Raw genomic sequence first — 11,670 nt, 5'->3', positions numbered from 1 at the left:
TGTAAAAATTGACGTTCATCAGAAAATTTTATATTTTTACAATGATTAAAAAATTTTGAGTTTGAGTTTGAGTTTATACTTAATACAAATATAATACATTGAAATGCTTAGATTGGGTAGCTTTACAGCTGAAATTGCAATGATAAACTCTGAATCGCTTCAGGCTGTTGGCAGCTCTACTGATTCACTCGACGCTGGGGATCACTGTAGCTAGCACAAAATTAGGCTTCGGAGAGCTGCTGAGCTAAAAACGACTCTATCTTGTTGCATTAGACGTACCAATCTCATGGATTGTTAGTTTTTGTCAAGATAAAGTAACCTCCTGGCTAGAAGTTCCGCCCTTCGGGTCACTCTTTTTAAGTGTTTTCCTCTGTCAGCGGGCAGTTGAACGAAAGAGTTTTTAAAAAGAAAAAAAAAGAAAATATTTTTTCTTTTTAAATGTTCGCGTGGCTCGCGCTGAGCTGCTGCGTCAGTTCAGTAGAATTAAATCCTTTGACAGAACTTGCTTTTTTTTGTAAAATGACATATTTTTCCGTTTTGTATTTTATGGAATGCAATGGATGATAGTGACTGAGAATTAAGAATTTATTTTTAACTTCACAAACTGTACAATCATAGCTCAACTGAAGTCAAGAAACATCACATAGTCAATATCCTAATCCTAACTTTATATTATAAATGCGAAAGTAACTGTGTCTGTCTGTCTGTTACTCTTTCACGCCCAAACTACTGAACGGATTTGAATGAAATTTGGTATACATACGGTCTAGACCCTGGGAAAGAACATAGGCTACTTTTTATCCCGGAATTCTCACGGGAAAACTTTTTAAGGCGAAGCGAAGCGCGCGGGAACAGCTAGTATTTTTATATACATAAAGCAAAAAAAAATATTTGAATACCGAAAAAATGTAAGTATACCTACATAACAAACTAACCTAAAAAAAGGAAAAAGCACCAAATAAGTATAATCTATGACCATTTCCCACATAATTTCAGCAACTGATTCTACGAACGTAATAATTCGTCACTTTTCCACTCTGAAACAACGTAGCGTAATGCAAATACAGTGTTGGTGCAGGAAGCGTCTCTGTAATTATGCTCTCGAGATGGAAAACTGGAAACACGCCCCGGGGCATACCACTGTGGCGAACGGGCGATACCATTATTTGATGTGGAAAAACGCGTTTTTTAATACACTGCTAGGTAGGTACGTCGCGGGAAAAAATGTCTGTTTTATTTCTGTTTATATTGGTGACAAACAGACATACGTATATTTATAACAGGTTTCAAAAACACGTGACAATTTTAATATACTTAATTAATAGGGATGAAAAATGTGGTTATACACAACTAGAGCCAAATCGACGAACGAACGAATGAGGATTGTCACGCAATCGGCACGCTTAATTCAAAGAAATAGAGTCCTGGTTAGAGCAGCTCTCTGAAGCTGGTATAACAAAACTGACTCTATCCATATACTATTCTAGTAACAATTTTCGTTCGTTCGTTTGTTCGTCGTTTTAGAGAGTGACGCCCTAGCTCTATGGTTTATTAATAAACTAGCTGTTCCCGCGCGCTTCGCTTCGCCTTAAAAGGTTTTCCCGTGGGAATTCCGGGATAAAAAGTAGCCTATGTTCTTTCCCAGGGTCTAGACCGTATGTATACCAAATTTCAATCAAATCCGTTCAGTAGTTTTAGCGTGAAAGAGTAACAGACAGACAGACAGACAGACAGACACAGTTACTTTCACATTTATAATATTAGTTAGGATATGTGGGGACATCCAACACACGGCCATCCGACCCCAAGCTAGGCAGAACCTGTGTTATATAACCACATTTTCTCCACATTATTATTGTGTATTGTATAAAACCACATTTTCCATCCCTCATTTCGGTTCCGCTCCCCGCTCAGCCCACCACCCCCATATCGCGACCTACATGCGACAATGGATATGATCTTTTACGGTGCTCTTTGTCTAAATGCACAAATGTGCTCGGAAATGAAAATGGCGGAGGTTTGTGCGAGCATAATGATGTGAGCCGGCGTGATGGTGGAAACCCTTGGGCAAACAAGGGTGTTATGAGTTTTGCGCGATTTGTTACGGTTTGGCTTCAAAATGCGCTCTTTTATGGTATCATCATCATCAGCCAATAATCGTCCACTGCTAGACATAGGCCTCTCCCAAGGAGCGCCACAACACTCGGTCCTCGGCCTTCCTCATCCAACCACTACCAGCTACCCGGCTAAGGTCGTCAGTCCAGCGGGCAGGAGGGCGTCCCACGCTGCGTTTGCCGGTTTGTGGTTTCCACTCGAGAACTCATCTACCCCAACTGCCTTTTATGATAGCGTGTTGAGTATTCTATTCTATTCTGAGAGGGATTATGGAGGGAGATTTTCCTGTACGTGGCTCTCTCGAGTGGAACCTTTGTAACATATCCCATTAATTTCAGCTCAGCCAGCCTAGCTCCCGAGTAAACTGGAGCAGCAAGAAAGTAGCTAAGATAGGCATGAAGAGGAAATCCAACCGTTCTCGAATCCTGAAAGTTTATTGTAGGACTTTTCAAGAGGGTGAATCTTACCCTCAGAACAGAAGGGCTATATACCCTGAAACCCCATTAGCAAGAGAAAACATTACGTGACAATGATCTCACTTAACAAGGTAACCTACAAAACATTACTTCTGTCATAAAGTTTTGTGAGGTCTCACAAAACCACCTTACTAATTATACACTTATTTGACTGTACCTTTACAGAAACAACCAGTATCCCTTGGCCCTTCCAGCCCTTTACAACAATGTAAAGAACTCAATGAAGTATAGGGTTCCGGAGCTCAAGATATGCTAGCCAAGATAATATTATGCAAGTTACGTGGGACTTTTCATTTAGTAAAATGGGCTTACAAGAAAATCGTGAACATACAGTTTATATTTGTTAATCTGAGAATAGACTGAGGCGTTTATACAGGGTGTTGCAAAAAGGATATAGGTACTAAGCCGAAACCTACATGTGCAGCATGGTATACCTAAGCCCGAAACTGAATTCAAAATTTCAAAATTCGCGAAAAAAAAAGCATAGAAAATTTGTTGGTCACGTGACTTTTTTACTATGGAGAATGTTTTTTTTTCGCGAATTTAGAAATTCTGATTTCAGTTTTGAGCTTATATATACCATACTGAAATACTGAAATACTCATTTATTGGTAATTAATTATTACATGTCGGTTGTAGAAGATATTTATTAAATAAATTGAATTATTAATGAATTATAATTATTAATTAATCAATCAATGAACAATATTTTGTTAAATAATTATATGTGAGCATATTCAATTACACATTCGGTAGAGTCAAGAAATAAGTGAGACATGCTGCACATGTAGGTTTCGGCTTAGTACCTATACCCTTTTTGCAACACCCTGTATTTGTTAATCTAAGAATAGACTGAGGCGTTAATATTAAAAATGAATTCTTAAATTTTTCATTACAGGGTTCCCAGAATGAGGGTAAGGCTCATTTTGTGGTTTCCGTGTTCTGTATTCGGTGGCGGGAAATTTTGTTTGGTTGTTTTGGTGTGGAAACTTTATATTTTAATAAAGATAACAGTAATATTATTTTGTTAGCTGTTGCCGCGAGCTTTGCTTCGCCTTAAAAAGCTTTCCCGTGGGAACTTCGGGATAAAAAGTTGCCTATGTTCTTTCTCAAGGTCTGGACCATATGTATACCAAATTTCATTCAAATCCGTTCAGTAGTTTTGGCGTGAAAGAGTAACAGACAAACAGACAGACAGACACAGTTACTTTCGCATTTATAATATTAGTTAGGATAATGCTTGGGTAAGGTAATTAGTAAGTCATTTATGAGTTCAGTAAGTCTTAGTCTTGTACCTGTGTATTATTTTTGACCTACGTTTTTATTAATTTTTAATATTATTTCTTTGATAGTTTGAGAACCGCTGCTTTATATTCACATAGGAACAGACGTTATCGTATGTCACAACACAACTACAATATCAATCTTTATTTAGTAAATACGGTTAATAGATAGTTAATGTATGAGTGCGAGATAGTATAGTATCTAACATGAGTTAACATGACTAGTACTTTTGCTTGCTATTAGCATAGACAAAAATACAACACAAACACTCACACCTTGTACTAATGTACTCCCTTGCGGGGTAGGCAGAGGTGCATTGCTGCACCCACTTTTCGCCAGTGTTATGTTAGTCCTAATGTAATAGGGGCGGGCCTATTGCCATTTTACGGGCACATTCAAGACCCGAGAACAAATATCTGTGTTTAAACAAATATCTGCCCCAGCCGGGAATCGAACCCGGGACCTTCGGCTCAGTAGTCAGGGTTACGCCATTCGGTCGTCCAGCATAGAAAAAAAAATTAAACACGAACCTCAAAATTTTATCTCATTGGATGCCGATAAATACGTAGTTCTACTGTTTAAAGTAAAAATAAAAGCATCTCGTCAAAAGCCATAGAGACAAAAACTCAGAATAATAACAATATTTGTTTTTGTATCTGTATTTTAAATTTGGCAGTTTCCTGCAAGCTTATCTGTGTCCGGACCCTCGACCGACACGGATTATACTTATGTTATACATAACTATACAAATAGGGCTGAATTTTATCAGTGTTACAGCATCAGTGGGCGTATTTATCGGCAATCGATGAGATAAAATTTAGAGTAAAAAATTTACTTCACTTTTATACACTCACGGGCAATTAAAAGGTTTCACTGAGAAAAACACCAAATTACTCCTAAACGGAAAAGGCTAGCTTAATGACGCCTTCTGCAACATTTAAGGATATTTAACAGAGCATCAGGATATTACCAAACAAAAAACGGTAATATTTTAATCAAATTTTAAATTAAATGTTTGAAAAAAATTGGATCGTTTGGTGTCTACTTTTTTTGAGTGGAGCTTTTTCATTGCCCGTGAGTGTATTTTTATAACTATAAGCTATATTTTTTGGTGAATTGGTATTGCAAAACTGTAAGCTGAATAAAATTACTTAGGTACCTACTATGCATTTTGTAAAAAAGGCAAAGGCACTCAACTTTTATAGTTATTTTGCAGGCTATAGGTTAAATTTTAAATTTAGTCTTCCTTTACGGGTTACACTTATAAAATCCACTCACCCCACAGTAAATACCTACACTAAATGGGTTTGTGTATACACATAGAATAATAATGATGTTTTGTTGTTTGTGACTAGCGAAGTTTATCTTTTATTTGTGTTTTGTTTCTATGATAGCCTCGTCGCAATTTTTGACATAAAATCGTACAAAGAGTAAAATGATTGATAAGCAGTTTTAAGTAACGGTGATGGAAAACATTAAATATAATAATAATAAATAAATTCTTTATTTCAGGATATTTCCCATATAGTTTACAATTGCAATATAAATTAAAAATTAAAGTATAAATTAGTATCACATAATACAGTCAAATAATATAAACATTGAGGAAACCTGCACATCTAGATTCTAGCCCCCTTATTCATAGAAAAGTTACAATACGTTTTAACTAATAAACTGTTTTGTCCCTCTCTGTCAGTGAACAAATTGTTCCTTGTTGGAGAGGGACAAAACAGTTTATTAGTTAAAACGTTTTGTAACTTCTCTATGAATAAGGGGGTTAATGTGTATCCTAAATGCATTGAACTTATTCCAAAACGGCGATATGGCTCGCAACCTATCACGTGAAAAGTGGGTGGCTCGCTTGTGAGCCACCTCTGACTACCCCTTCGGGGATTACAGTCGTGAGTGCATATGTGTCTTAAGTAACCATGTAAGTAACTTACCATCAATGCGATGAGAGCGTTGCAGATGTAGGTATTCGTTCTTAAGTCTTCTTCATCTGTGAACAAAAAAATATATAAATTAAAAAATCTGGTCAGTAGTTTGGAAATTTTTGTCACTTTACAATAGGATTAAAATTGACGTCATGATACGAATTTTAACTTTTTAACTGAATACGTAAAGAGTCAAAACTTGTGTGTTTCAAAGTCAATTTTAAACTTGTTGTTTATGTACAATGTATACACGCTCTACGCATTTGAGGGTTAGTAGGTACGGTGGCCTGCGCCTAAAAGTATACAGGCGGAGTTTTTAAAATAGCGATCTCAAGCTCACATGCTGCTCAAGCACATCCACATAAAAACCACTGCTACACACATCACACACAACACGTCCCCGGATTTATAACAGATGTAGCTGGACCCTTCATCATCAGGGATCGCTATTTTAAAAACTCCGCCTGTATACTTTTAGGCGCAGGCCACCGTACACTCACGGGCAAAGAAAAAGTTCCAGAAAATCACCAACTTACAACGAAACGGAAAAAACTAACTTAAAGACGCTTTCTGCAATATTCAGTGCATTTATCGGCGCATCAGAATATTACCTAAGAACATAAATATTTTTTCAAATTTCCTATTAAATCCTAACTTAATATTATAAATGCGAAAGTAACTGTGTCTGTCTGTCTGTCTGTCTGTCTGTCTGTTACTCTTTCACGCCAAAACTACTGAACGGATTTGAATGAAATTTGGTATACATAGACCCTGAGAAAGAACATAGAGTACTTTTTATCCCGGAATTCCCACGGGAAAACTTTTTAAGGCGAAGCGAAGCACGCGGGAACAGCTAGTAATAAATAAAAATGAATCAATTTGGTGTAGGTCTGCATTTTGTAAGTGGAACTGTTTCTTTGCACGTCAGTGTCTTTTAAAAGTAGGTACTATAATAAATAAATAAATATGTGGAGACATCTCACACACGGCCATCCGACCCCAAGCTAGGCAGAACCTGTGTTATGGGTGTCGGACAGCTGATATATCTACACAAATACATAGATAGATACTATAGATATATACTAAATATAAATATCAACACCCAAGACCCGAGTACAAATATCTGTCTTTAAACAAATATCTGCCTCAGCCGGGAATCGAACCCGGGACCTTCGGCTCAGTAGTCAGGGTCACTAACCACTACGCCATTCAGTCGTCAACTATGTACTATGTAGGTATGTTTAACATTAATTCGCGGGTTACTGTAACCACAACACCCGGATTACCGGGCGTGTCAGCGTAATCTCTGAAACCATAGTCACAACCGGTTGCGGTCGGCCGGATCCGGTAATAACCGCATTAGAGCCGGATAAACCGGTGCGGACCGGTTGAAAGTGGCTCTTTGATGCTGCGGATCCTTTTTAGTTACATTGTAGTTGGTATTGTAATTCTGTGTCTGCATTTTATTTTTTTAAGCCACTTATTACGGGAAAAATAAAAGAATCCGAAAAATGCCAATGCAATATAAATTTTAACTACTTACTATATTTATGTATCTTTTTTGACATGTGTGTGTCTTTAATGGAATAGTCATAAGTGGGATCTAAGATTATTTCATTATAACTTTTATGTGAGGTTTATTTATCAATAATTAACTATGCTGAGTTATAAATATGCACCTTCATATAGCCAAAATGTGTATTTCATTTCAATACAATCTAAGTAAGACGACCGAATGGCGTAGTGGTTAGTGGCCCTGACTACTGAGCCGATGGTCCCGGGTTCGATTCCCGGCTGGGGCAGATATTTGTTTAAACACAGATATTTGTCCTCGGGTCTTGGATGTGCCCGTAAAATGGCAATAGGCCCGCCCCCTATTACATTGGGACTAACATACACTCTGGCGAAAAGTGGGTGCAGCAATGCACCTCTGCCTACCCCGCAAGGGAGTACATTAGTACAAGGCGTGAGTGCGTGTTTTTTTTTTTTTTTTTTTTTTTACAATCTAAGTACACATCATTGATCTTAGTAGCCAAGACCTATAGCCAGTAAGTTAGCTTCGTACTTATCTAAAATAAGTTAAACATCTGAAAAAACTTGGGACTAATTAAAAACACTCCAGCGCCCTCAAGTGGCCGCAACCCGGAACTAACACAACCTGTTCGATTTCTAAACTTTCCAACTCAATTGTTGATGAATTTTGCACTTGAAAATAAAGTTCCAATTTTAAAATTGAGGTTATTGAAAAAGAAGTTAAAAAAAAACTGAATTTTGTCGCCAATTACGAAGTTTTCCGATGCTATTTCTGTTGACTATAAACTCTGCGTAGTTAATGATGTCGGTTTGTTAAATCGGGACTTTTTGTTCCATATTTTTTGCAATTAAAACAGTTTAAGTGCTTTCTATTATCATGAAATTCGAAATAGCTTTGGGTAACGCTGGTGTTACCTAATTGGTTTGCCTTTAAAAGTCCTACTGAATTCAACATTTAAAATTTTGTTAGGTAGGTATTGCAAAACTGTGTACCTACCTATAATTACATTTTGAGAAGTTATGGTTGAAGATTTTTTTAAAGTCATAAAACCTGCGTTGTTTTAAGCATGTACAACCTAATACATAATTTCACATTAGTCTGCACAGCCCGGCTAGCTCAGTCGGTAGAGCATGAGACTCTTAATCTCAGGGTCGTGGGTTCGAGCCCCACGTTGGGCGGAAAACTTTTTGTAGTTTTTTCATGTATGACCGTTTTATCTAATCAATTTATAATGTCCGTAGTACACGTATTAAAGTTTCAGTCACCATGTCACCGGGGGCGTAGCTCAGATGGTAGAGCGCTCGCTTAGCATGTGAGAGGTACCGGGATCGATACCCGGCGCCTCCAAGGTTTCTTTTTATTTGCTACCTAGACGAGTAGGTTTTATCTTTCATGCCTAAGTCTGTCTACACACTATTCTAAACATGCAAGCACTTATCTTATTTTGTGCAAGTTGCCAACGCAAAGCGTTGCTCAGTGGAAGCATTCGTGTGTGATGCGCGATAAATGTGCCTATTTCTTTATTTTGTTGTAGCTGCCTACTAGAAAATATCAATATATTAGATATTTTATAGTAATTCTAATTCCTAGACCTCTTTTTTGATCTCAAAATATATTTTTTGTATTTTTGGGGGCAAATATGACTTTGGACTTGATTTTTAAGTTAAGTTAGTTAGTACGTAGGCAGTACCTAATAGACTTTGGCTTCGTCAACTTCGTATTTTGGCTAGAATGTAAGTATACTATGATTAACTAGACGAAAAACAATAACATCGGGGCGTCTTACAATATTATAGCCGAAATTAAACCAGAATTAGCGACCTCAACTTCAGCCAAAAGTCAAGACAATAAGCAAAGCAGCCATAGTTTAATCTGCAGACACCAACAACGCAAACTTCAACATAAACTTTAGCCTAGAAACATCTCTATCGAGTCCGCATTTTGGCATAAATTGAAACTTTAACCACTTCAAGTGCGAATATCTTAGACAAACTATGCATTGTCCGGAATAGTTCGCGAATCTGCGCGCAGAGCCATCTAGTGGCGGGTAGCTGAAATACTTCCGTCTAGTGGTTTATGAGGTATCTTTGCTACTTTGATGATAATAATTTATAATATAATAAATAATGTATGTGTTATTTTCTTCTTAACATATAAGGTCGTTAATGTGTATTATCGTATTTCCTGTACAAAACTTAAAAGATTGAAATAGGTATTTCATTTGGGATGATTATTTGGGGAAGTTGCTACGAAAAACAAATAATTCCTAGAAAAGTAAAGTTGTTACTAAAAAAACGAGAAAGCTTTTGTAACTGACTATGGCGTAACAAAATATTATTAATAACATGAATGCTCAGAAAAAGCTGACATTTATGCAAAACTACAGAATAATATAGAGGGTGTTTATTTGACATTTCGAGCTAAAATGTCGTAGAAACATTATGCTAAAGTTCAACCAATAGAGTGATCGCAGAATAAAACCATTTATGGTTCTTGGGGGCCCACAAAAGTAGCCACCTCGAGTGATGTAACATGTTCGTATGTCATTCGTGAACAATGAAACAGTTCCAGTGACAAAAACCAGCGCTGTGGCCACAGCACACGCTGAGCTGGTGCCTTTTTGACGCTCTGGACAGCAACCTTGTTTATATTGTATTATTTTCTGTTTTTTCATATATATTTTTTGTAGTATTCTTTTTTCTTTTTGTTTCTGTTTTTATTGTTCAGTGTGTCAAATAAATGTTTCTTTCTTTCTTTCTTTTCTTTCTTTCTTACAAAAGCTCCAAATTGCTCCTTAGCGGAAAAGACTAGCTTAATGATCTGCAATATGCAGACAACAATTTGTTCTTTGACAGTGAGTGACAAAACAGTTCGTAAGTTTTTTATGAATAAGGGGGTTAAAGTACATTTAACAATACAACATTTAAAATTACCAACTCAAAACGTAAATTTATTATGAAAAATTAGATCCATTTGGTGTCAAAATTTTGTAAATGGATCTTTTTCATAGTTCTTAAGTGTATGTATACTACCTATGTTCGGTGCACCATACATAAACGCCAGTATTTCTAACAGTAATACAAAATAAAAAGCTTAAACATACGACCTATATTTTTCAACGACTTAAAACGCAAACCCGACAACATCAATAACAATAGCAGAAAAAAAACCTGAAAATATTTTCCAAAAAAAAGAGGAGAAATTATCATCGTGACGCACAATTCGCGAGATAATAAAAAAAATGCTTTCAATGTCCCTCTTCATTTGGAAGGATGGGGGTGGGACGCCCTTTTGAAATGGGAGTTGGACCCCCTCCTGGACATTTAAGTGGGGGCAGGAGGCAGGTCAAATTAAGGTTATTCTCACAGAATTATTGGTGTTAAACGATGTACAGGGTGAGTGATTGCAAAGCTTTAGCTGTTAAGTGTAAACAGGATGTTGAGAGTAGTTTGTAAAAATTGACGTTCATCAGAAAATTTTATATTTATACCATGAATAAAAATATTTGACTTTGACTTTAATGTTGCAAAAGTGGTACACATGTACGTAGGGTACGTAAACTGATAGGGGGTGACTGAGCTGGTCATACAGCTTTCGGAAATGCCTAGAAGAGATCGCTTTTTGCGATAAGGTTGAATATTGTAACCTTCCTGCGCTTCCTTCCCAGCTGCCTCCAAGAACCTAGTGTCTGGCGGAAATGAAGTTGACTTCTACGTTTCTAGGTCTTTATATACCTACATACAGTAGCTGCATAAGTATTATTAATAATAATAATTTTGTATCGTCACTGTTTGGAAAAACGCTTTTGAAAAAATGATGATTTTTTATTCTTGGCTCTAGAGCCCGACAACGATAGTGTTTATACAAGACGGTAGGTTCTATTCTATTCTATTCTATTCTATTCTCTGTGGGGGTGTAAGTACCTGCACCTGGCTCTCTCGAGTGGAACCTTTGTGCATATCCCCAAGGTCTAAACTGCCTTCCTAAGCTTGGACCATTTCCCACAACGCTGGTCCACTGCGGGTTGGTGGGTTCACATACTATGTGCTAAAACTAGATATGCAGGTTTCCTCACGATGTTTTCCTTCACCGTAAGAGCGAATGGTATACATTGTACTTAAGTTAAAAGAACTCATTGGTACATATCAGCGCCGGGATTCGAACCTGCATCTCTTGCGTGAGAAGCGGGCGCTTACCCGACTGAGCTACCGCTCCAAACGGTAACAAATTATCTTTTTTCTCTCAGTCTATCGCACTACCTATCACTTTCTCCACAACACCCAAGGTTAGCTGGAAGAGAATGCTGTTAGCATTAAGTTTGCCTACG

At 37.2% G+C, this 11,670-nt stretch overlaps 2 non-coding genes across 2 annotated transcripts; both read left to right on the top strand.

Moving 5' to 3' along the window:
* Positions 1–8,448: 8,448 nt before the first annotated feature.
* Trnak-cuu lies at positions 8,449–8,521 on the top strand. The gene has a single exon. It is a non-coding gene; the product is annotated as a tRNA-Lys (tRNA).
* A 96-nt stretch (positions 8,522–8,617) lies between these two features.
* On the top strand, positions 8,618–8,690 carry Trnaa-agc. Its single transcript has one exon. It is a non-coding gene; the product is annotated as a tRNA-Ala (tRNA).
* Positions 8,691–11,670: the final 2,980 nt, after the last annotated feature.

Source organism: Plutella xylostella, chromosome 2, assembly GCF_932276165.1.
Source record: "Plutella xylostella chromosome 2, ilPluXylo3.1, whole genome shotgun sequence".
Taxonomy (NCBI): domain Eukaryota; kingdom Metazoa; phylum Arthropoda; class Insecta; order Lepidoptera; family Plutellidae; genus Plutella; species Plutella xylostella.
Note: the sequence above shows the minus strand (reverse complement) of the source record. Positions and strands in the feature narration are given on the sequence as shown.